The sequence below is a fragment of the Ambystoma mexicanum genome, chromosome 12 (genome assembly GCF_040938575.1).
Source record: "Ambystoma mexicanum isolate Mex_15411 chromosome 12, UKY_AmexF1_1, whole genome shotgun sequence".
In the NCBI taxonomy this organism is placed as follows: Eukaryota; Metazoa; Chordata; class Amphibia; order Caudata; family Ambystomatidae; genus Ambystoma; species Ambystoma mexicanum.
The window spans coordinates 971,738,886-971,766,155 of record NC_090936.1 but is presented as its reverse complement, the minus strand read 5'-3'; the positions used below and the strand labels follow the sequence as shown (position 1 = coordinate 971,766,155).

At 54.5% G+C, this 27,270-nt stretch overlaps 1 long non-coding RNA gene across 3 annotated transcripts in view; it reads left to right on the top strand.

The window, feature by feature from the left end:
• LOC138514156 (uncharacterized) overlaps positions 1–27,270 on the top strand; it is a 98,763-nt gene that overhangs the window by 6,522 nt on the left and 64,971 nt on the right. For all 3 annotated transcript variants that reach the window (XR_011281885.1, XR_011281884.1, XR_011281886.1), the window contains one exon: positions 26,047–26,209. This is a non-coding gene — a long non-coding RNA (uncharacterized lncRNA). The remainder of the gene's footprint in view (positions 1–26,046; positions 26,210–27,270) is intronic.

Below are 27,270 nucleotides of genomic sequence, written 5' to 3'. Positions count from 1 at the left end.
AAAGATCAGAAACAAACGCATGAATTGGGCAAGTGCCTCCTTCATCGCAAACAGCACTGAAACTTGTGTAACATGCTGTGCAATTTTCCCTGCCCAATGAACAACAATAATATCAGCATGATTGCGTGCCACACAGAGAAACCAAAATCAGTCACTTCATTGTAGCTACTCCATAGCACTACATATGCACATGATAGATTGCAAAATGAGTAGCCACTGCACAGTGTTTTCCATTCACTTTCAGTCAATGTTTGGCGGAATCCCCTAAAACCTGCACGCTGTGCCTTGTGAAACACACAGCCATAACACCACCATCTGCATTTCCGTCAACAATTACACTGTGTAGCACAGTCTGCCCAAACACACCACACCCACAAACTTTATTGCCCAATCTCGTAGCCTCTGCAGGCCCATTTCTATGGCCGTCATCTGCAAAAGGGGTGTATTTAACATGTGCCACCCTGCAACTATCGTGATATTTGCTGATTTTTAGTGCTGTGCGTGCGCAGGAGTGGGGATTAACTTTCAATGAGGGGAGCGGATGTCCTTAGTTGTGGTGGCTCTTAAAAGAACCTTTGTGGTTTTTTTTTAAAAGGGTTTCCCTAGAGACACTTTGTTCCAGTTTTCACATGTAAATGTGTGTTTTCAACATCAGCTCACATTCTTACAATAGGGTCTTCAGTGCAGTGTGTAGATTGTGAAACAACATTTCATTGCCACTGGTCGACAAAGACATGCCATTTGCCTTGAAAAGGTGTATGTTACACGAACCAATGTTGTCATTCTCAGAGGAGAACATCCCAGCAGCTCTCAAGAAGTCACACATGCTTCTGTTGATGAGACCCCTTCTGACCTCTGGCTGGCAACAGGAATCATTGGAATACGTCCACACTATTCTTGGGGTATAAATGAGAAAAGCACTTTGGCAGTAGGAAAAATGCACTGCAATGCTTTATTCATAATCTTCAGTTGACGGTACACGCGGGAACAAGGCATGTAACCCAAAATGAAGGTTCCAAAGTGCACGTTCACAACATGTACAGTTGCCGAAGAGGCCACGCTTTGACATTCTACAAGCAGTCCGCCGAAACAGCATGCTTTGACACTACACCACAAAGCATCCACTCCCTCCAAACCAAAATTGCCAGATAAGTCTTCTTGGAGGGCATACACACACAGATCTTCCACAAAGGCATCACCCACGACGAAAACTGTGCGTCTTGCCATGTTTGCCAGCCGCAGCACACAAAGTAATGGAAAAAGTGAATGCCGCCCTTTCCTGTGACGCACACGCAGACCACCTGATTGGCCAAAGGCCATAGTCCCATTCCCATTGGCCAGCATGGTCAGAAGCGCCGAATGTGGCGCGTGCCTTTCCCCAAGTACGGCTACGCGCGTGCGAGCAGCTTTTTTTTCTCTTTATATGCGTTTCTGTTTGGCTCTCCTCACATTTTTACCACATTCTAGTCAATGCTTCTTGCACAGTGTAAAAGAAAATGGCATTGCCATTGGCGCTCAAATAAATGCCTTTTCTACAGAACCACTGCATATGTTGCAACCTCATGATCTCATAGTGGGTGGAGAACATGAAAGCAGTCTGCATAAATTCACACATGCTTCTGTTTATAACACATTACAACCTCTGGCTGGGGCCAAATTACACTGTCATGGGCTCATACCCCTCTTGGTGTTATGCATGAGAAAACAACCTTGGAATTAGCAAAAGTCTGCCTCACTGCATTCAGCAACTTCTTCAGGTAACTTATTAAACATCCACACGACATGTAACCCGCATGTACACTTCGATAGTGCACAACAACAAAGTCAAAGTTCGTGATGGAGGCCACATATCTGCAAAGGCGAAAGATCCTGCCAAAACTGCAGTCACCCTGACAGCCCCAGAAAGCGTCCACTCCTTCCAAGCCGACATTACCAGCAACTCCTCTTTGCACACAACACCTGTGCAGATGGCGCACAAAGGTATCACCGACAATAAGCACTGTGCGTCTCTCAATCTCGACCAACCTCACGACACAGTATTGGGACTAATTTTTACCGCCCCTTCCTGTCAATCACACCCTAAACACCTAATTGCTTATTGGCCACAATTCAATTCCCATATGCACCATGATCATAATGGCAGAATATGGCACGTGTGCTTCCCCATCTGCAATGAGGGCCTCAGCCCAGTAACACACACACAATACTTCTTCCCTTTGCACAGGCATTTTTGCAGCACTCCCCCATTGGGTGTAATCACATTTTTAAAAACGCGTGCAGCACATAAAAAACCTCTGCATTGCACACTATCATTTCTGTACACCACTCCATATTTACTGTTACACACTCTTATTACATGTTCCGTTTGATTCCAAAACCCCTCCACCAGAAACTTCTGCTAAAAAATGCACGATTGCAGCATCCACAAAGATCCTAAGGCGCACCCAGCACACCTTTCGCCATGCAATCAACAGTGCAGCCTTTCCACACCCACTACAACACTACAGATCCATTAATGCGACTATGTGGGCACGTAACATTATGCACAAATGTAACATACGTAGCACCACTTCTAGCCAACTCCCCCACACCATAAAACACACATTCACCAAAAAGTGTCACAATTAGCAGAATCCACAAACATACCACAGCCTGCACCAACCCTATCCACTGCCATTCACAAATGATTGTGTCACTGGCAACCTATGCACAACAGCTTCACAACGCTGGGCCTACTTCAATAAATCTGCACACAGCACTGTAGCCAAGCACATATAAGCTGCACTTCACCCATACCCTATTCCATACTCACATTACATAAACACTGCACCCTGTGTCCACACTACACACCTTCTCACCGCAACATCTCCTGCCGTACACCAAATACTGTAGCATGTTCCAACTATCACCACAACCATGGAACCCACAATACACGCTTTGCAACTCACTTGTGCTGCTCTAGCACGTCTACAATGTGCTCCACACCCACTCACCAAGCATCACCATCCTGTGCCTAATGCACTGTCAAACCTGCATTGGTGCATTGGGTGTGCTCCTTGCACACATTTCCTGCACCGTAATGCAACCACTGGCACCAGCACTCCTACCCAACGTCCACACTGCAATGCATATGCACAGCGTTAAATGCAACAGTTACCATAATGTACACACATTAAACTGTCTCCGGCACCCCTATGCCCTTTCATTCACATTCTATTGTCTTACCCACTTCCACTCAGAAAGTTTTGTGTCACTGTCAACCTAACCACAAAATCCTCACAACATTGCCCATACTACAAACAATCTGCACACAGCACACTATTGAAACACATATAATCTGCCATTCAACCTTACCCTCTACCATACTAACAATATGCAAACACTGCACCCAGTGGCCATACTGCGTGACTTTTCACTGCAGCATCTCCAACCACACATCAAAACTTTACCACGTTCTAACAGTCACCTCACCTGCAAACCAAACATACACGCATGGCAGCTCTCTTCTGCTGCTCAATTGCATCTGAAATATGCTCCACACCCATTCTGTACAAGTCACCACCCTCTAACGGATGCAGAATCAACAATGCATTACTGTCGTGGTTGAGCTCAAGAGCTAGGCTCTTGAGTGCATGGCCTATGAATGCAGAGTCAGACATGCATTGCTGCAGTGGGTAAGCTGAAGGCCTAGGCTCTTGAGTGCATGGCCTTCGGCCTTCGGCCTTCGGCCTAGCACCCAATATTCTAGGCCTTGCACACACCCACCACAATGTAATACCACCATACATGTCACCAACTACGACAATCCACATACACAGCGCTGCCACCAGCACTCCTACCCAACCTGCGCACCGCCATGGAGCTATGGAGGAAAAAAGTGCAACAATGACAATAATGTACAAATAAAGCACTGTCTCCTGCACCCCTGCGCACTTTCATTTGCATACTACGGCTGTACTCACTTCAATTCACAAAGTATTGTCTCACTGGTAACCTACCCACATACTGTTCGCAACATTGGCCCTACTCCAACCAATTTGCACACATCGCACTATGCAAGCACCCCCCTCTACTGGATACAGACACACACGTGCATTGCTGCGGTGGGTGAGCTGAAGCCCTAGTCTCTTGAGAACATGGCCACCGGCCTACGGCCATGCGCCCAATAGTGTAATCCTTCAACAAACCCACCCCCAACTGCATGCCCCCATGCATGCCACCATGTCCCCAACCACAACTATCCATCCGCATAGCACCGGCACCCATGCTCCCACCCACCCTATGCCATGTGCAATGTACTCCCCTTCTGAAATTCACCTGCCACCACTCACCACGGAAAGAAGTCGCTGCAAACAGGTCACGGCAGAAGCTATCGTACCGTTGCAACAGCTGCTTCAAATCACCATACAAAGTTGTCGGCTGTCTAGGTACCAGCGAATTTGCGCAATACACATCAATACTGAAGCCCCTCCTCTGTCTTCTTCCAGCTATTTCCATATGTCAAATTAACCACTTATCACTCCCCCACACTTTCCCTCCCTTGTTGAGGCCAACACATGGCGTATGGTATATTTTACATACCCTTCCGCCGGTGCACTGTCCTCCGAGACACCATGGCGGTGTTTCTCAAAAATTGTTGACGCACAGAACGCTTCCCTCCAGCCAACCACTGGCCGCATCCAAAGTTCTTCGACAACATGCCGTACCGCAGGCCAATGACACTTCGGTCCTCGGATTGAACAGGGAAATGGGTCAGGAGAGCGACCCAGATATCACTAATTTTTAGACATGTACATTTCAGTCATTTGCAACAAAACTACTGGTCAGATTCCCACCAAAGACACGAAAGCATGCTTTCTGACCCAAGCCCCCGCTCCTGCCGCAAATTTGGCGAAAATCCGTCCAGCCGTTCGGGCTGTAGCTGTGCACAAAGGTTTTGCCCATTCAGTCTATGGGGAAAAAAATATTTTGAGACCCCTCCCCTGTAATTCCCCCCCCGCATGAAACCTCACCATAGATCGGCCCATATGCTTTTTTGCAAAGTTTGGTGAGGATTCGTCCAGCGGAAGCAAAGTTATACGTTATAAGCCACCAAAAACCTGGTCTTCCTATGAGTTTGGCAACTTAACCATATGCGACTTTTTCATTTCTGAAAAAATCCTCTCTGCTGCAAAGCACCATGGGAGATATCACTTTAATTTTGGAGGAAGGGGCACCCCCTTCTCTTTCAAATATTTAAAAAATGACTGGACGCAATAACCCCAGATCCCCCCTCTCCCCGAAATCGAGTCAACGCTCCATGCACAAAATGTTTTGTAGCAGGTCCACTTCCAGAAATGTGACTTTTTCCTCGATGGGAAAATACATAGAGACTAGGCCCTTGGAGGTGGGGCTGTGGGAGCGGTGGGGGTGATGGGGTTTATGTATGTACAATTATGTTTGCAAACTATCATCCAAATCCGTCATACGAGTCAAACGTTATTAGCAGTTAATTTTTACTGAACTATAATGTATACACACACAACACAAACACACCCACGATCATGCAAAATTAATTATCCATTCTTGCATACATAAGTATGTATGTAAACCCCTTTAAATGTCAGATTGATAAAAATGAACATTAAAGTGGCACTGTTAAACACTAGGGTGGTTTTGGCAGGTGCATATTTTCTTTTCATCAACCACCTTTCTTTCATTTTAGCAAAAACAAACATTGCTCTTTGCTCATATTTTATAAAACACACACACATCGGCCCTCCTTGATTATCAGACCATCCTGACTGGTGCAAAAACAGGGCATCAGTGGGTCCTTCCAAGACTTGCATTGGCACTGCTGAAGGCCAGTTTCTGTGCCTGACAAAGGATGTTCTAATAGGAAAGGGTCACAGCAGCAGCCTGTTTAGGCTCGTCCTATTGGTGGCTGGCTTACTAGGCCGCCGCCAGTGTTTCATACCCTTGCCCCATTACTGGTGGGCTTTTCTGCTGCAACAGTAACAGTGTGCCAGGCACTACCCCTGGATCCACAAGATCATTGTCCGAGATGGCCTCACCCAGTCAGGCCAGGCCAGGCAATCACAGTAGAGATGCAGATCCCTATGTGACAGTGGATGGAGTGCTGTACATAGAGGTGCTGCTCAGTCCATGCCTGGAAACCTAGCAGCTTTGGTCCTGGGTGCTGGCAATGCAAGAACTGGGCCCGATGTCCCTTGGCCTGAAATCTGCCGAAAAATATGTCCCCGGATGCACACGCATGGTAGTTCACTTCTGAAAAGCCCATTCCTGAGTTGTCATACAACATTGCACCAGGACTGGTCAACATTAGGAAACTTTCCAAGAACATAAGAGCTTTTCTCTCTTTTTCTTTTTCTGTTTTGTTTTGCATCATGCATGTTAAAGTGTGATTGACGTAAGAAGGATGCAGACAGAGCAGTGAGTGGCAAATGGGGAGTAATTTGTGTCCCTTCAAAGGGGTGACTATTGGTTCATTAGAATGAGAGGGTTCCACAAAGCTGGCTGGTGTGTGTAACGAATACAAGTAGGTAATCATATTATGCATTTTCTTATAGTCTTAATAGCATATGTGCCGAAACCAGAAGTGACTTTTTTTTAGCCTTACGTCAGTTTGCATGCTGGTAGCTGTAGGCTTCCATTGAGATGGGAAAATAGAGCTACAGAAGACATATTGTTTTGCTGAAAATGTTACGATTTGGAGTTACATATGGTCAGGTTGCTTGATTAAGTGATGTGTGCATGTTTCAAGACATCTCTATAAGAAGTGTTATTTTAGCCCCATGTATTTTTTATACTTTTTACAATCATATTGCTTGCCTGCAATGACTCCACTCGTAACCCCACCCCTATTGCTCCAGCCAGCCTCCCCTTAGCCCCATCACCACATGAGGTGGGCTCCCAGACTTAGGGGTCGATTCATGGAGCAAACGTGCGCCGAAAGTCCCAGCGCAAGCAGGTGCAAGGTGGCGCAAGCGTGAGAAACCCAGCGCACGCGCACGCGTGCGATTCAAGGAAGACGCTGCGCGTGTTTCCCGCTGTCCGTGCGCCAAATCCTGCCATGGGGCACGCGGGCACACACGGCGTGCGCTACGCGCACAGCAAAAGTGCACATAGCGCGGCGCACACAACCAAAGTGGGCGGAACAGTGGGCGTAACACGCGGAATGGGGAATAACGAAGGGCGTAACTGGGGAAGTACTGCAGGGAACTACACGGAACGCCCACACACACGCGAACAACCCGTATTCATGGATTTGAATACGGGAAACCCGCGCACGGCAAAATACGCACACAGTCGTCAACGCGTCCGCCACACGAAGGCAGGCAGAAGTGTCCCTGCGCACAGTATACAAGTGCGCGCAAACAACAAACACGTATATACAGCTACGATGAATGCCCCATTTGTCGCAGCACTGATCGTGGGACACCGCAGGAGGAGGAGAATAGCCAGGGCATGCATTTTCGCACCACGGACAAGCCTTTTTGGGATGCCTGACGACCAGGTCTACGGCAGGTATAGGTTTCCACCCCATATCATCCTAGACCTGGTCAGGGAGTGGGAAGATGACCTTACATCCCCCACCCTTTGCTCCCAAGCATTGAGCCCCTTGGAGAAGGTGCTCAATGTCCTGCATTTTTTGGCCACTGGGTCATTTCAGCAGACTACTGCCATAGTGGGGGGGGTCTCACAGGCCACGCAGTCACGCTGCCTACACCAGGTACTGGCAATCATGACAGCGCGCCCCTCAGTCCACAGGCACATATACATGCCCAGAACACCCGCAGAAAGGCAGGCCGTTGTCCTGGATTTTTTCAGGGTGGCACACTTCCCCAAAGTGCTCAGTGCCATAGATTGCACCCATGTGGCCCTACGTCCACCTAGGGCAACTGAGCACATCTACCGAAACCGCAAGCACTGGCATTCCATCAATGTACAGGTGGTATGCGATGCAAAGGGAATCATCACCTCTGTCTATGCAAACTACCCTGGATCCACTCATGACAGTTTCATATACAGAATGTCCGCCCTGAGCCGGGCCCTGGAAGCTGGGCAGCATGGCGACACATGGCTCCTAGGTGAGTACAAATGCCCTTGCACATGCATGCATGTCACATACACACAAATACACAAACCCCAATAATCACAACCATTTACACCTCCCCAGGGGACAGTGCCTACCCTATGAGCAACCACATGATGACGCCAATCCGGAACCCCACCACACCACCCCAGGTAAGATACAACGCCGCCCATATTGCAACCAGGGCCATAGTGGAGCGCACATTCGGAGTGCTCAAGTCACGTTTCCGCTCCCTTGACCGCTCTGGCGGGCAGCTACTCTATGCACCCCCAGTAGAGTGCAGGATCATTGTGGCAGCATGTGTCCTGCACAATGTTGCAACACGACAGGGCGTACCGGTGGACATGGTGGTGCCCCCACATCCCCAACCACAGGCACAAGCGCTGCCCATGGGAGGGGACAGGGCACGTGGCGAGGAAGCCCGGACCCAGCCTGTGGCCACATTTTTCACCTAAACTCCCACCCCTGCGGAGTGCACACAGGCCTGGCACATACCAGGTGGCAATCGATGATGACAAAGAGACAGTCAACTGTCACAACCCTACCACCCTGAGAGAGTTGCCATGGAAGTGCCACATTGTCTGCATCCCTAGCTACTTAAACACAAGCTATCCTGTGTGACCAAAAGGCACACATATGACATGACATGATTTGGCATTTGTAACGTGCCTATACACAAGTATTTCAAGGTGCGATGAGGCAGGGAGGGGGGAACAAGGGAAGACGGACAACGATACTACTAGGCCAGGTGTCATTTAGATTGTGCAAGTGCAGGGGTAGGGGGAAGGGAAAAGTGCAAGGGGAAGGGGAGGGGGGAGTGCAGTACAGGGTAAGTAGACTAAAAAACAAATAAATAGGCCAGCTGGTGGCAACTGCAAAGGTAAGTGCAGACAAGTGCTGGGAAGGGGGGGCTGTAGGGATAGAGAGACAGTCCCGCAGTGCAGGGGTTGCCAGGGAGGCAGTGCAAGTGGAGAGTGGCTGGGCCAGGGACCGAGGTCGGTGAGAGTGGCCCAGTTGCAGATCCATTGCAGTTCCAGTGAAGAATTTTGCAAGGGAGAGGCAGAGAGAAAGCAGAAGCAAAGAGGAAGGTCTTGAGGTGTTTCCGGAACCGGAGATGGTTCTCCTCAAGTTCCAGTGAGGCAGGAAGGCTGTTCCAGAGGGAGGCCCCTGCCGCGGAGAGAGATCTACCCCCAGCTAGTTGCTTTGAGAAGCGGATGACCCTGACATGCAAGGTGTGAATCGCACACACCTGCAAAACAGGCCATGGCCATCACTGTTATGTCACTCAAACCCTCCCAAACCACAATATGACATGGCAAGCAATACCCATACACCAACACAGTACCAATAAGGTACACATTGCCATGTCAAAAATGTACAGTGGCATCAGACAATGATGCCTGACATGGAATCAGATGAAACGACTGACCAACAACCTCCCACCCAAAATAAGTCATTTCCAAATGCATTACAAAGTTGTAGATGTAACATAACAATGAATGCCTGTCTACATGCACATTGTGCATTGCAAAATCAACACTGCAGCTTCTGTGTGTTGTGTCCAACTCCTGCAACACACTGCTCAGCGCACAGCACAGTGAACAGCCATTGTGTGTGATGCACACCCTGAGCATCACATCTAAGCGACAGACCACATCAAAAAGCAAATTAGGCATGTACAGGATCCATAATTGGTCACAGAACATGTGCTGCAGGGACACAGTGGGCACCAGAAGGCAAACAGAGTGTACACGTGGATATGCAAGGGTGGTTGTACATGTAGTGCATCATAGTGCAAGTGTGTGGGTCAGTAAGGACATGCACTCAACATATGCATGTGCAATCAAGTGACCATCAGTGTCCTCTACACATCACAAGTGAACATTCACCATGTGTACACCCCAGCATATCAAACCACAACTATCCCCTCACACCTGAAAGGTAAACACAACACATGAACAGGCATTGATCAGCAGAACACAACATGTACATAGGATACCACCATTACAATGTCAGGGTTCCCATCACACTGCAGGGCAAGGCAACTATCAACAACAAACCCCCCCCTCCCTCACAAATGACCATGACCCACTGAACAACTGCACTTGGGTCATGGAGCATTCCATTCAACCCACAATTTCACCTGGCCACAGGATCACCCTTCCCCTTCGTCACCATCTCCCACCTTGTGTGTAAAAAGGTGCCTGCACCCTCAGAATCCACCCTCATTTGCAAAATCACAAAATCCAAGCCAGAAAAAAGAACCAGAACACCCTCCAGTAGATGACTTGACGTAGCAGTACCTCACAAAGGCCAAGTACTACCACAGTGATGTAACAACCAAGGTAGCACAGTAAAACAATGTCACAACAGGATGTGAACCATGTGTGGTACATAACATAGAATGATGCACCATGAAGGGATGTGTACTGTCACAGGTCCTGTGTACAGGCGCGGGAGTGTCACGAAACAACCACCCCCACCGTGTCCCGGGTGCCTGCAAGGTCAAACTCACACAGGCCTCTGAGACCCTGGTGGGGAAGGAGGGTCAGGGATATGCAGACGGGACAGGTGTTGGTACACTGGATAACTGGAATGAGTGGCAGGAAAGGGGAGGAGGAATGACACATGAAAGTAGGGAATGCACGAAAATGTACTACCTGCATGAACACATACACAATCCGAACAAACTTGGACATCATTGTCATGGCCTTCTGTAGTCCAGGCTTAGGAGTGGCACGAAGCAACCACCCCCTCTAGGGTTTTGGCGCCTGCAAGTTTGGGGCTTACACAGGCATCCGCAACCCCAGCGGGGAAGGAGGGTTAGGGAACGTTGCTTGGATAGGTATGGGAAGCAGGAACACCGGGTAGAGGGTACAGGGTTTAAAATTGGATAGGACTCTGGGTGAGTAGGGGAAAACAAACATACCAAATTGAATTACACATTCATCCATGCATTAGTGCACCCCCCAGCAAGCCTATGCAGAGCAGTTTGAAAGAAAAACAACAAGACACTTAGCTCTGGTTTTGAGTGCTGGCCTCCTGCCTGCGCACTCTCAGGTCCGGTTACAGGAGCACTGCAATGCTGCAAAGAGAGCCACAGTTAATAATCTGTACGTGCCCATTACACAAAAACACACCACCAAACATGCCCCATAGCAACAAACTACTCTACAAACAGACAATCTGGTGTAGATGCTTCGTACCCATATATAACATTACCCCTGTGATGGGTCATACACAATCAATGCAGTAAGTCAGCCGCTGGTGGGTGCTTGGCAAATGGAACACCAATGTGTCACAATTCACACAACATGCAATGTTCCCTGGGTAAGCAGACAGACCCATATAGCAAGGCATGACTTCAGAACAAGTCGTGTTCCACCATGACCGAAACAAAGTTGGCAGTGCATGTATCAAAATGTACATGGAAATGAAATGCACTGCACCCGAGTATGTCCCTTGCTGTATGTCCCTGTGAGCTGCCCCTTTCCATGTCTTGGAAGGCTACATGGTTTGCTGCTCACCTTGCCTGGAGTTCCTTGGAACACGTCAGCAGTTCTAGGATGTAGGTCTGCAATCCCTGTGCCTCTGCTTGTGCACACATGTGCATGTGGGCACCAACAAACGTGTCCAGAATTCAGACGTCCAATGGGCCATGTCTGCTGGCAAAGGTGCTCTGGAGGCTCATCCCCCTGCAGAAAGGGCATGAAACACATGATTAATGCTTTAAAGTCATCTGTGTGTGTCTCTTCAGGCATCTCATTACTGGACCATGTCAGAGACTTACATCAGAAATCACACCATCAGTCCGTCTTTCACATCCAAAGTGTGGAACACACTATCTACGGCATGAATTGCAACAAGCACGTGTACAGTAAAGATAAGAAACATACTCCACAATGCATAGCAATGAATGTACACATTAATCATGAAACACCCCATCTAGCAAAAGCTGAACAGTGGACAATAACACCACAATCATCCCCACTAGGGGTGTCAACACAAGTCACACAGCACCAGACATGCCACAGATATGACAGTCCAAAGCCCTTGTGTAATAGGTTGTCACACGGAACCATCCTTGCGAGCCCATGGATAAGGGAGGCAGGAGTGGCATATGTGAGTCAAGGACCCCAAGCAGCAAACACATACACAAGACAAGCCTGAAGGGCCCAGCTAGAACAGACAGTGGATGCCTTCAAAAGCCACAAAGCACCGCACCATCACATGAAAGCACAATAGACAAGCAATTTTAAACTATATTAACTAATTACACTAACTATGAAAAACCTACATTACCTAATTAAACTAACTATCAAACAGAAACTTAACTAACTAAACTAAAAGAAAAATCAAAAATGGCCACATACAACCCGGGGGGGAGGGTAGGCACCCAGGAGGGGGGAGGTAAAGGGTGCTGCTCAACACCCACATGCGATGATGCTGAGCCAAAAAAAAAACTCCATGGGCTCAACGCCTGCACAGCCCGACCTATGTGGGAGATAGATGGTCGTCCGAGTCTGGCTCATCCTGGAAAGGAGGACGTGGCACAGTAGCCTGGCCACGCCTAGCCGCAGCTTGCCCCTCGTCGGCAGCAAGTCTGCCGGACGGGTGAGCCTGGTTCTGTGTGGCGATGTGACGTAGGTCTGCATGCAGAACCTCACGTGATACACGTGCTTCCTCTTGCAAGGTAGCACGTGTAACACAGAGTTCCTCCTGCAAGGCCTGGCTGGACAACCGCTGTACCTCCTGGCAAGCCTGGAGCTCAGCCGAGATGGTACGCTCAAGCTGTGCAAACCTCTCCTCTGCCCGCTGCCTCTGGGACATCATAAGGACACACAGAGTGGATTTGAGGGAAGCATACTCCTCCCTCAGGGCATCCATGTGCGCCTCTGCGTGAGCAGCAATTGCTTGACGCAGAGACGACATTTCAGCCTGGAGTGACCTGTCTGAGGCCGCCATGCCCAGCCTGAGCGAGCGGGCCGTGGACCGTGCCGCCTGCTGCTGGAGAAGCACCTGCCTAGTGGGGAGCACAGATCGGGCCACACGCTCCATGCTCTCAGCGATGTTCTCCATTGCTGCCCCCTGCCGTTCTGAATTGGCAGTCATGTCTTGCTCCCACTCAGTATACTGCGGTTGCGCGCGGCGACCGCGTTGCCGGGCTTGACCCCTGCAGGACCCAAGGACCGGGGGTCCTCGCTGTGTTGGCACCGCCCGCGGCTGCACGACTACATGCCCCCGTCGACGTGATGTCCCAGGCACATCAGTGACTGGTGTGGGGGGTGACCCTGCGTCCCGATCCACCAGGGGCGGAGGAACCAAGACTGTCTGATCCCTCAGTGCAGGTGTCGCAGACAGAGGAGTGTCCACATCAGAATCACTCACCCCTGACACATGGACTTGATGCGCATCCAACTCAACATGGACATCAGAGTCGTCATCAAGGCTGGACTCATAGGCAGCCAGAGACAAGATGGACTGTAGCACTTGGGGGTTTTCGTGGCCTACCACCACACGACCGCCACTTGTGCCGGGTTGATGTGGTGGTAACAACCCTGTGTCTCGCATGACAACACCATCCTCCGCCAAAAAAGGTCACTACACATGTCAGATGGACACAACACATACACACACCGACAACAAACGCATCAGGCAGACATGTGACACACAACATATAACCTGGCATGCATACTGGGTCAACTTTGAATTGCTTCTGTGATCAGACCTGTTGAAAGGTGGCAGTTTCCATGGAAGTGGGTCTATCCAGTGCAGAAAATGTGTACGCCACTCACTACCTACATGTACAAGGACTCCATGGTCTGTGCCAGGAAATGTGAAGGCAGTGCAAGGTCAAATTCAGGCATCACGTGCATTGTGCATTCAATGTGTACCATATCTAGAAGCCAAGCACCCCTCCACCCCAGTACAAAAGCAGGGATGCCTAGCATGGTATCAAAAGGCTGACCATACACCTGTGTATTGACGGGCAGTGTTGACTGGCATCAACAGCTTAATGTGATTCAAGTGACAACACTGCAAATGATGATGGGACAGTAAGCAGGACACATGATGAAAACTCTGGAGGCCGCCCACATGTGAAGAAGACACAACAACAGTTGGACACAGTCATTGGCCATTGAACAGGCTGAGGCCTGTGAGCCACACAGACTGTCAGACCCTAAACATGTGTGCAACGCAGTACTGAGTCACAGTTGACATGGGAAGGCTGATGAGATGCCATGCAATGTATGTCACCCAGGACTTGTATTACAGTGATCATCCAGTCAAGGACACATAGGGACATGCGTGCAATGCACATGGAGCATGAATGGGCACTCATGTCCCTGCGGGACATCTGACCTATGCACAGTACAAGTGAGATACCCTGCATCAAGTACTAAGGCTGTACCACACGGCATATGTCTGGCAGATTGTACGCTGGAAGTTAGCATCTACACAGGACGCATGAACAGGAAAGTACACATTGGCAAGATTGAAGCAGACCAGTGCAAAGGTGGAACTGGGGTGCAGAGTGGCGGAGGAGGGGCAAGGGAGCATGCCTACATGGAGTCCCCGCATGCAGGCAGAGGAGACATGCACGTCAGTCATGCAATGGCATTATGCCTGGGCTGAGAGGAAGGTCACCCCACGCCACATGCAGAAGGGCCAGTGAGCTGGAACATGGACCAGAGGGGCATACTTGTAACCAGCATGTCAGTAGGGTGCAATAGTGGTGATGCGGACAGTCCCTGTCTGCTCCACATGTCCACCATCCAGCAGAGCAGACATGCATCACGGAAGCATTGCATTACTTGCACATCAGAACCATGTACACGTCACATGTAGTGGCAATCATGCACAACACATCCCACAAGTGAAACACACACGTCCTCGACAAACACGCATCAACACTCACTGGACTGGGCATCAAAGTCCAGCATCTCTCCCACTCCTTCGACCAATTCAGGTGGTATGAACTCAGCAACGAGTGCCTCATGCGGAGTGAGCTCCTTCTCCTCTGGTGCAGGCCCACCGCTAAGTCACCAGAGTCAAGTTGTAATTAGAGGCACGCTTAGCCTTAGTGCTGCGTTTGATGTCATTCCAACGCTTTTTGCACTCTTGCGCCGTGCGCACCTCATGGCCGAATGAACTGACATGTTCCGCAACATGCTTCCAGTGGGTGTCACGTTGGGCAGCCGTAGTCTGACTATTGGCACCCACTAGCATGTCACGGCTGTGGCCCCGCACGTAGCCCACGAGGCAGTCCAGTTCCTGCTTGCAGAAAGGCTTCTTCCTCGACGTGCAGGAGGTCGTGGCTGTGTGTGGGGTCCCAGCCTGTGCTGCAGGTGCAACCTTCCTCCTCTTGGACTGTGGCGCAGACCCTAGCTGGCTAATGCCGCTCTGACCAGTATGGCCAGTGGGTTCGGTGGATTGAGCCAAGGGAATGGCAGGTGGAGGGACGACCAAAGGCCTGACTTGTGTCAGTGGCATCTGGGTGCCCTCTAATGGACCCTGCGCAGCATCAGCTGTGGCAGGGTCATTGACCGCAACGGTCCTGGTTGGCAGACTCACAACCGGGGTGTTGTTGGGTGCATCTGCCCCTGCACTTGCCAACACCCGGCTGTTCGGGGCAGCAGATGACATAACTGCCCCAGGGACACGTGTCTTGGTCTGAGCAGCCCGGCCTGCCCCTATGGTTTCCCTCCTGGCCTGTTGGAAATCTACCAAGGGCTCCTCAAGTGCCAACGCAGCCTGCGCTGGCAGACCCTGAGCCTGGGTGGCGGTGTCCACAGCTGCACCTGCAGCTACCACTGCCCTTGGGCCCGTGGCAGTCGATGGAACGGACTGCCGGGTCACACGGGCGCCAGTGCCAGATACAGAAGCTGCATCCCCGGAACCACAGGGGGTGGTGGCATGACTGCACCGACACATGGCACAACATTGTGCTCAAGTGGCGCACCCCTGCCTCTTCCCCCTCTGTGTCCGCCCTGGACACCCTGGAGTCCCCCTACTCCCTGGTCACCACGGCTACGTCCCCAACCACGCCGCCACGAGGAGTACGCCCAGCTGAGGCGCCCCTCACCTTTGGTGTCCTCCCAACCATGGCACAGATATAGTAGTGCCGGCAGAGATGGAGTAGTGCCAATGGGAGGTGTACACCACAATTGACCTGAACAATTGGGGTGAAGGGGGTGGGAAGCAAGATGTTAACAGCCCCCCTGCACCGGCAAGGCTGTATGTGACCCCGGTGATGTAGTGACGGGTCACGCAACGCTCAGGCACCCCAAAACTGCAGTAAAACCATGCACGCAACCCTGCAGCCTACGTGCGTGGATTCAACCTCACGCAGTACGCGGTGGCACCCAGTAACACGAATAACGCGTACGCGTGGGACACGCAGGCTACTATGACATCGAAAATGGGTGCGATACACAGGGGCACCCGCAGTGGGAAAAATAGCGTGTGCGACTCACCGTCTGACTAGCGCGATGCAGAAAAACACGCGTAGCCAATACCCCCGCCAAAAGAAGAGATACGTCCTTGATAGCTGTGAAGTTGTGATGGCGCGCGAAACAACAGGAAGCAGCAACACACGTCGGTCTCCACGAAAGGCACGTACAGCGAACTGCTGGCCCCGCTCACCTTTAACCCGTGCTGAGGGAAACGCCCGCGTGCGTCACGTCACTTACGCGCATGGGCCCTTTCCTCGGATTACACGCGGACATGCAGTTTTTCACGCGCGCTGAAACGCCCATGCATGCCTGCGCGTGTCACGTCATAGAGGCGCTTGCGCTTGAAGGGCCTTCTGTCCAATGAAATTGCGTTAAGGGCCTTTCCTCGAATTACACGCTGATGTGCAGAATTTTCACGTGCCAAATCACTCCGTATCGAGCTGGCCACGGGTAAGCACACGGAAGACCACGCTCCTGCCCAGAAGGCCGAATTACTGCCCCCCAGAGCCCCAAGCACGCTCCCACCTGCCATCTGCTGCTGCCTGACTACCTGCTGCCCACGTGCCCTGCCATTTGCTGCGCCCAGCCCCAGGACCCAGTTGCCCACCCACTCCTGCCTCTGGGGTTGCCATGTCTGGCACTGCAACATCTGGCACCACTGACAACCCCCGGCCAGAGAGGCAGAGGGGCACCAGCTTCACTGCCACCGAAGTTGGTGTCCTGGTGGAGCAAGTCCTGGGGCAGTATGATGCCCTCTTCGGAAGTTCCCGCGCCGACAAGGAAGGACGGACTCGGATCTGGACAGACATCGTGACTGCCATCAACGCGGAGGGGGTGGCAGTCCGTGACTTCCAACATGTCAAGAAGCGCTGGGAGGACTTCAGGTCCAGGACCCTCAACAAGGCCCGGCGCCTCTTGAAGGCAGCGGATGCTAAGGGGCGCCGGGGCCACTTGTCGGAAGATCGGATGAGGGTCCTGGAACGTATATCCCCAGCGCTCCACGTCCAGGTCCTTGAGAGGCAGACCCGTCTGGAGTCGAGCGGTAAGTGTACATGCATCATGATTGTAAGCTGTGCGTGTGGTGATGTGCAGGTTGCACATCTGTTTTTATGGGGCCGAGTATGGGTGGGGGTGTACAGGGCCGTGAGGCTAACACATGCGAGGGCTGTCATGTGTGAGACATGGATGGTGCTTGTGTGTGTAGGCTTGCATGCCAAATGCAGTTGTGTGGGCACACATGTTTGGATGAATGTGTATGTAAGTAGGCATGTTTGTGATGTCACGCATGTATGTTGTTTTCAGCTGCATGTATCAGCACTGTGTACATGTGCATGTGTGTGTATTTGACAAGGGTGCAACAGTGATGCAACATGGATGCATGTGACAGCGGGATGTGGAAGCCTGATTGGCAGATGTGACATGGATGCCCATCTGATCACTGCGACAGTTGGCAGAGGTGTACACATGCATGCAAGTGTGGTGGTGTGCGTGCATGTGTAGTGCACTCCCTGTGTTGCATGTGATGTCTGGCTCACCTTTGCCTGCTCATGCTGTTGTATGTGTATGGATGGTGCTGGCAGTTGCGATATGGCTGTGGTATGGCTCATGTGTGGAAGTTGAAATGACATGTGTGTTGGGGATTGTGATGGCATGTCTGAGGTTTGTCAATGCCACTCATGTACAACTGTCATGTGTGTATGTGTCCATTGTACAGTGCCCTGATGCCTGTGTTTTATTTCTCCCTGTCTGCAGCGTCAACTGATGAAGAGGGCGGAGAAGGTGCTGTGGAGCACAGTGGCGGGGATCGGAACCGCCAGCCAGAGACGCAAGGCCCGGCTCCCCTCCCAGGTTTTGATCTCGTCGGGGAGTGAGGAGTCCGGTGCCACGTCCCAGGCCGCAGCTGCCGGGGGAGGTCCAAGAGGCGGAGGTTGGAGTTGGACTCCACGGCAGCAGAAGGGGCAGCTGGGACCCCACAGGGCCCAACGGGGGAAGATGGCACAGAGTTATCCAGGTTGGTGGGGGGTTTGGTGGAGGAGGAGGCCGTGCAAGCAACAGAGACGGGGTCTGGAGGTGGGGATTCCACTGGTGCTAGTGGTGCAGTGCAGGACCAGGGACAGGAGGCAGCACAGGCCGCCGCGCAGGTGCCTGTGTGCATTCCTGTTCCTGATCCTGTCACTGCATCATCTTGCACCAGCAGGGACGCCTACGTCCAGACCCGTTTTCAGGCAGGGGATGAGCTCACGACAACTGGCCTTCCTCTGCCTGCGGACGTGGCTATCCGGGCCTGGGTGGAGCCTGTCCTGATTGGTGTGGCGTTGCGTCAACGGGCCATGCGAGGTGACCTGCAGTCTTTTCATGAGGAGACTGCACGTCATCTCGAATGGCTCGTTGACCGCGTCAGCCTACTGGGACAGGTCACCCAGGCCGGATTCCTCCGTTTGATGGGGCTTGCTACGACCCCTTCCTCAACTGAACCCCCTATGCGCCAGTCGTCCTCTGTGCCATCTTCCTACCCATTAGTCACCTGGGTGCCCTGTGGCGCTGCCTCTGACGGTGCGGCCAGGCTGGTGGAGGAGGCATCCCTGCTACAGTCGGGAGTCGGACGTCCAGCAGGGGTGGCCATATCAACGACTGCACCGCAGCCAGCGGAGGATGTGCAGGCAGCAGGAGGCAGTGCACGGGCAGAGGCACAGCAGCAGCAGCAACGTGGTGGGAGCCATGATGGCTCGGGGCCTTCGACATCGGAGGGGCAGGCATCGACCTGAGGGCAGGAGGAACCAGGACGGGAAGTGTCTTCCGTGTGGCAGCGGTTGAGCCACGCCATAGATGCGGAGCGGCAGCGGGCGGAAGAGGCACGGCTCACGATGGTCAGGGCGGAGAACTCCATGTGGAGGGCCCTGAGGCGGGCCGAGTGCCTCGAGGCAATCCGCAGGGGGTTGGAGGTGGACACGTCGACAGCCCTGCGGACCCTTGGGGCCATGGAGGAGGACCGCCTCCGGGACATTGAGCAGGAGTTCGATGATGCCCTGGCCCGGGACATCCAAAAGTGAGCCGTCGGACTAGCCCGCTGCCCTTGTAAATAGTTCTGTAGTTAATGTTAGGTTTCCTTTGGTTTTGCATTTCTTTTGGACCTTTTGGACAATGGGCCACATTTTTGTATATAGTTTTTTTTTATTAGGTAGTGTTATTAGATAGGTTTCATTTCTTCTGTTGGGATCATGGACCCTGGATTGTTTATCTGTATATAGTTGACTGTTGGATTTTCATTTTTTTTTAATGATTTACCCATGGAGCAATGGTTTTCGATTTTAATTTTCCATTGGATTTACTTTTGTGGACTGTGACTTTGGACACCTTTCCTTTGGATTATGATTTGTGGTTTTGCATTATTTCACAGACATGCTGGTTTTTATTTTTTTAAATTCCCATTTTTGTTTGTTTATTTTTGATTCAATTTATGTTGTTTTTAATACATACTTTTTGTTCAAACTTCAATGTGTAGTATCATCTCATTGGTTTCATGCATATCATGATATGGGTTTTGCGATTCACTGACACCCATTGTTGGGTGTATGTGAGGGACATGTGTTTATTTCCAAACTTGCAATTGGGGTTCTATCATGTTATTGCCATTTCTAAGTGGGTGGATGCAATACTCGGATGGGTGTTTGGCATTTGGAGGCTGACCATAAGGGCCAGGGATCTAGATTGTGATGACATGTTGGCTGGGGGACATGTGTGGGGGCCTGGTGGAGGGTGCCCCACAGTGCTGGGGGGTTGGGGTGCAGGGGGACATGAGTTGGGGGCCTGGTGGAGGGTGCCCTGCACTGCTGGGGGTGGGGGTGCAGGGGGACATGTGTGGGGGCCTGGTGGAGGGTGCCCTGCACTGCTGGGGGGTGGGGGTGCTGGGGGACATGAGTTGGACATGAGTGGGGGCCTGCTGACAGGTGCCCCACAGTGCTGGGGGTGCAGGGGGACATGAGTTGGACATGAGTGGGGGCCTGCTGGCAGGTGCCCCACAGTGCTGGGGGGTGGGGGTGCAGGGGGACATGAGTTGGACATGAGCGGGGGCCTGCTGGCAGGTGCCCCACAGTGCTGGGGGGTGGGGGTGCAGGGGGACATGAGTGGGGGCTTGGTGGAGGGTGCCCCTGGATGCTGGGGGGTGGGGGTTCAGCGGGACATGAGTTGGACATGAGTGGGGGCCTGCTGGCAGGTGCCCCACAGTGCTGGGGGGTGGGGGTGCTGGGAGACATGAGTGGGGGCCTGCTGGCAGGTGCCCCACTTTGCTGGGGGGTGGGGGTGCAGGGGGGCATGAGTTGGACATGAGTGGGGGCCTGCTGGCAGGTGCCCCACAGTGCTGGGGGGTGGGGGTGCAGGGGGACATCAGTTGGGGGCCTGGTGGAGGGTGCCCTGCACTGCTGGGGGGTGGGGGTGCAGGGGGGCATGAGTGGGGGCCTGGTGGAGGGTGCCCTGCACTGCTGGGGGGTGGGGGTGCAGGGGGACATGAGTTGGACATGAGTGGGGGCCTGCTGGCAGGTGCCCCACAGTGCTGGGGGGTGGGGTGCAGGGGGACATGAGTTGGGGCCTGCTGGCAGGTGCCCCACAGTGCTGGGGGGTGGGGGTGCAGGGGGACATGAGTTGGACATGAGTGGGGGCCTGGTGGAGGGTGCCCCACAGTGCTGGGGGGTGGGGGTACAGGGGGACATGAGTTGGACATGAGTGGGGGCCTGCTGGCAGGTGCCCCACAGTGCTGGGGGGTGGGGGTGCTGGGAGACATGAGTGGGGCCTGGTGGAGGGTGCCCCACAGTGCTGGGGGGTGGGGGTGCAGGGGGACATGAGTTGGACATGAGTGGGGGCCTGCTGGCAGGTGCCCCACAGTGCTGGGGGGTGAGGGTGCAGGGGGACATGAGTTGGACATGAGTGGGGGCCTGCTGGCAGGTGCCCCACAGTGCTGGGGGGTGGGGGTGCAGGGGGACATCAGTTGGGGGCCTGGTGGAGGGTGCCCTGCACTGCTGGGGGCTGGGGGTGCAGGGGAACATGAGTGGGGGCCTGGTGGAGGGTGCCCTGCACTGCTGGAGGGTGGGGGTGCTGGGGGACATGAGTTGGACATAAGTGGGGGCCTGCTGGCAGGTGCCCCACAGTGCTGGGGGTGGGGGTGCTGGGGGACATGAGTGGGGGCCTGCTGGCAGGTGCCCCACAGTGCTGGGGGTGGGGGTGCAGGGGGACATGAGTTGGACATGAGTGGGGGCCTGCTGGCAGGTGCCCCACAGTGCTGGGGGGTGGGGGTGCAAGGGGACATGAGTTGGACATGAGTGGGGGCCTGCTGGCAGGTGCCCAACAGTGCTGGGGGGTGGGGGTGCAGGGGGACATGAGTGGGGGCTTGGTGGAGGGTGCCCCTGGATGCTGGGGGGTGGGGGTGCAGGGGGACATGAGTTGGACATGAGTGGGGGCCTGCTGGCAGGTGCCCCACAGTGCTGGGGGGTGGGGCTGCAGGGGGACATGAGTGGGGGCTTGGTGGAGGGTGCCTCTGGATGCTGGGGGATGGGGGTGCAGGGGGACATGAGTTGGACCTGAGTGGGGGCCTGCTGGCAGGTGCCCCACAGTGCTTGGGGGTGGGGGTGCTGGGAGACATGAGTGGGGGCCTGGTGGAGGGTGCCCCACAGTGCTGGGGGTGGGGGTGCAGGGGGACATGAGTGGGGGCCTGGTGGAGGGTGCCCCACAGTGTTGGGGTGTGGGGGTGCAGAGGGAAATGAGTTGGACATGAGTGGGGGCCTGCTGGCAGGTGCCCCACAGTGCTGGGGGGTGGGGGTGCAGGGGGACATGAGTGGGGACTTGGTGGAGGGTGCCCCTGGATGCTGGGGGGTGGGGGTGCCGGGGGACATGAGTTGGACATGAGTGGGGGCCTGCTGGCAGGTGCCCCATAGTGCTGGGGGGGGTGGGGGTGCTGGGAGACATGAGTGGGGGCCTGGTGGAGGGTGCCCCACAGTGCTGGGGGGTGGGAGTGCAGGGGGACATGAGTTGGACATGAGTGGGGGCCTGCTGGCAGGTGCCCCACAGTGCTGGGGGGTGGGGGTGCAGGGGGACATGAGTTGGACATGAGTGGGGGCCTGCTGGCAGGTGCCCCACAGTGCTGGGGCGTAGGGGTGCAGGGGGACATAGGTTGGGGGCCCGGTGGAGGGTGCCCTGCACTGCTGGGGGGTGGGGGTGCAGGGGGACATGAGTGGGGGCCTGGTGGAGGGTGCCCTGCACTGCTGGGGGGTGGGGGTGCTGGGGGACATGAGTTGGACATGAGTGGGGGCCTGCTGGCAGGTGCCCCACAGTGCTGGGTGGTGGGGGTGCTGGGGGACATGAGTTGGACATGAGTGGGGGCCTGCTGGCAGGTGCCCCACAGTGCTGGGGGGTGGGGGTGCAAGGGGACATGAGTTGGACATGAGTGGGGGCCTGCTGGCAGGTGCCCCACAGTGCTGGGGGGTGGGGGTGCAGGGGGACATGAGTTGGGGGCCTGGTGGAGGGTGCCCTGCACTGCTGGGGGGTGGGGGTGCAGGGGGACATGAGTGGGGGCCTGGTGGAGGGTGCCCCTGGATGCTGGGGGGTGGGGGTGCAGGGGGACATGAGTGGGGGCTTGGTGGAGGGTACCCCTGGATGCTGGGGAGTGGGGGTGCAGGGGGACATGAGTGGGGGCTTGGTGGAGGGTGCCCCTGGATGCTGGGCGGTGGGGGTGCAGGGGGACATGAGTGGGGGCCTGGTGGAGGGTGCCCCTGGATGCTGGGGGGTGGGGGGTGCAGGGGGACATGAGTGGGGGCCTGGTGGAGGGTGCCCTGCACTGCTGGGGGGTGGGGGTGCAGGGGGACATGAGTTGGGGGCGTGGTGGAGGGTGCCCTGCACTGCTGGGGGGTGGGGGTACAGGGGGACATGAGTTGGACATGAGTGGGGGCCTGCTGGCAGGTGCCCCACAGTGCTGGGGGGTGGGGGTGCTGGGAGACATGAGTGGGGGCCTGGTGGAGGGTGCCCCACAGTGCTGGGGTGTGGGGGTGCAGGGGGACATGAGTTGGACATGAGTGGGGGCCTGCTGGCAGGTACCCCGCAGTGCTGGGGGGTGGGGGTGCAGGGGGACATGAGTTGGACATGAGTGGGGGCCTGCTGGCAGGTGCCCCACAGTGCTGGGGGGTGGGGGTGCAGGGGGACATGAGTTGGGGGCCTGGTGGAGGGTGCCCTGCACTGCTGGGGGGTGGGGGTGCAGGGGGACATGAGTGGGGGCCTGGTGGAGGGTGCCCCACAGTGCTGGGGGGTGGGGGTGCGGGAGGACATGAGTGGGGGCTTGGTGGAGGGTGCCCCTGGATGCTGGGGGGGTGGGGGTGCAGGGGGACATGAGTGGGGGCCTGGTGGAGGGTGCTCCACAGTGCTGGGGGGTGCGGGTGCAGGGGGACATGAGTGGGGGCTTGGTGGAGGGTGCCCCTGGATGCTGGGGGGTGGGGGTGCAGGGGGACATGAGTGGGGTCTTGGTGGAGGGTGCCCCTGGATGCTGGGGGGTGGGGGTGCAGGGGGACATGAGTGGGGCCTGGTGGAGGGTGCCCCGCAGTGCTGGGGGGTGGGGGTGCAGGGGGACATGAGTGGGGGCTTGGTGGAGGGTGCCCCTGGATGCTGGGGGTTGGGGGTGCAGGGGGACATGAGTGGGGGCCTGGTGGAGGGTTCCCTGCACTGCTGGGGGGTGGGGGTGCAGGGGGACATGAGTTGGACATGAGTGGGGGCCTGCTGGCAGGTGCCCCACAGTGCTGGGGGGTGGGGGTGCTGGGAGACATGAGTGGGGGCCTGGTGGAGGGTGCCCCACAGTGCTGGGAGGTGGGGGTGCAGGGGGACATGAGTGGGGGCTTGGTGAAGGGTGCCCCTGGATGCTGGGGGGGTGGGGGTGCAGGGGGACATGAGTGGGGGGCCTGGTGGAGGGTGCCGTGCACTGCTGGGGGGTGGGGGTGCTGGGGGACATGAGTGGGGGCCTGGTGGAGGGTGCCCCACAGTGCTGGGGGGTGGGGGTGCAGGGGGACATGAGTGGGGGCCTGTTGGAGGGTGCCCTGCACTGCTGGGGGGTGGGGGTGCTGGGAGACATGAGTGGGGGCCTGGTGGAGGGTGCCCCACAGTGCTGGGGGGTGGGGGTGCAGGGGGACATGAGTGGGGGCCTGGTGGAGGGTGCCCCTGGATGCTGGGGGGTGGGGGTGCAGGGGGACATGAGTGGGGGCCTGGTGGAGGTTGCTCTGCACTGCTGGGGGGTGGGGGTGCTGGGAGACATGAGTGGGGGCCTGGTGGAGGGTGCCCCACAGTGCTGGGGGGTGGGGGTGCTGGGGGACATGAGTGGGGGTGCAGGGTAGTCCCCCGTGGTGTGGGCTGCCTGCAGGGGCCGTGGAGGTTGTAGAGCGAACACCTGGGAGGACCCACACAGCCAATTCACGTGTAGTACTCCACGGAACCCCTGAAATACACGTACCCTGCTGATATCGCGTGTGAAACTTCCCGTGCACCCCGAAATACACGTACACAGGACATTCGCGTGTGGAACTTCCCGCACACCCCTGATATACACGTGCCCTGATGGAATCGCGTGTGGATCTTTCCACGCACCCCTGAAATACACGTACCCTGCTGAATTCAGGTGTGTAAATTCCTGCGCACCCCGAAATACACGTACCCAGAACATTCGCGTGTGGAACTTCCAGCGCACCCCTGATATACACGTACCCTGATGGAATCGCGTGTGGAACTTTCTGTGCACCCCTGAAATACACGTACCCTGCTGAATTCACGTGTGTAACTTCCCGCGCACCCCGAAATACACGTACCCAGGACATTCGCGTGTGGAAATTCCAGCGCACCCCTGGAATACACGTACCCAGCTGAAATTGCGTGTGAAACTTCCCGCGCACCCCTGAAATACATGTACCCTGATGGAATCGCGTGTGAAACTTCCCGCGCACCCCTGAAATACATGTACCCTGATGGAATCGCGTGTGAAACTTCCCGCGCACCCCTGAAATACACGTACCCTGCTGAATTCGCATGTGAAACTTCCCGCGCACCCCAGTAATACACGTACCACGCTCGCACAGGGCCAATCGCGTGTGAAACTTCCCGCGCACCCCAGTAATACACGTACCCAGCTGAAATCACGTGAGGAACTTCACGCGCACCCCAGTGATACACGTACCCCGCTTGCCATGCTGGCACAGGGTTAGCGCAGCCCTTTGCGCTGGATTGGGGATTTTGATGGCTTTTCCCTCCGCAAGGGGCGTTCTTGGGGGCGTAACTGGCGTTGCTGCAGGGTCGCTGCGCCACTGTGCACCACGGCTGGTTTTGGTGGCTGGAATCCATGAATACGCTGTGCGCGGAAATGTATTTTAGCGCACGCGGCTGGCGCAGGGATTAGCACGCGCACACTGTGCGCCAGCCGCGTGCGCCACTTGTGCGCTGAATTCTATGAATTACCCCCTTAATCTTTTCCATTTCCAGCACTGGGAGTTGGCACAGAGGGTGGACGTGCAAGCATTGGTTAAAGTGTTCCGCACACGCCTCCAGGCAGAAACCCAAGGACTCATGCTACATGCACCAGAAAATCTACTCACACGCCAAAGGGACTGGCCACTGCCAGTGACCTTGTGGACAGGTATGACAGGTATGTTGATGTGTGTTGAAATGCTTGCACCTACAGCTCTTGGCACCCGATTTCCAGAGTTTTCTAGAATAATGTGAAATCCCTGACCCACTCGGCCAGTGATCTTCAAACTTTGATGCTGGCTCCCTAGGGGAGCCGGAAGGACGTTGAGAGAGGCGCAAGGCCCTAATAGGGGGAATATGGGCCTTTTTTAAAATAGAAAATATAAGAGTTATAGCTTTAGGGGGGAGCAGGTACAATATGTTTGCTCAAGGGGGAGCCCAGTATAAACAAGTTTGAATGTCATTGCTGTCAGCCAATCCTGGGCAGTAGGCAGGTGGGCCCACTTCTCCGTTTCAAAGCACAGTGGTCGTCCCCTAGGCCCCATCAGCACTCTTGCTTATATGTGTTATATGTCAGACCTGGGGAAGCCGACCTTTTCTGAACTGCAAGGTGTTTTCGTCTGCTTCTCTGTAATGTATTGTATAATAAAATTAGTTATAGGAAATGAAATACATGTTTATTAAATTGGGGCGCATTACTATTTAAATTAGTTTAAGAAATGTCCTTAATAAGCATATATTGGCATTATTTATTTCACAGTGTGCGAGCACCCTGAAATATGCAACCATGAAAGTCTCGCCGTTAGCGGAAAGAAGGGGTCGTCTAAGGACAGCGAAATAGCTCAAAACCATTCTAATCCCGTCCCTCTCCCTCCCTCTCCTCCTTCTGTCTCGCCCACTCACACTTCTTTCTCTTTCGCAACCTCTCTCTCACATTCTGCTCCCCCCTCGTCCATTCTCTCTGTCTCTCCCTCTCGCTCTCTCTGCTCTTCCGCTTCCTCTCCCTTCCTATCTCTTCCATGTTTGCTATCTCATTTCATGTATTTCTCCTTCAATAAAATAAAAACAGTGACATTGGGCCTCATTCCGAGTATGGTGGTAGTCTTGGCACTATTTGCGCCATGACTACCTCCCATACCGGTTCCGCCTCCGGTTTGGTGAAAGGGGGACTTACCGGTCCAGTCCGACCTTGGCGGGACCGGTAAGTCCCCATTCACCAAACCATTCCGCATTCCCATT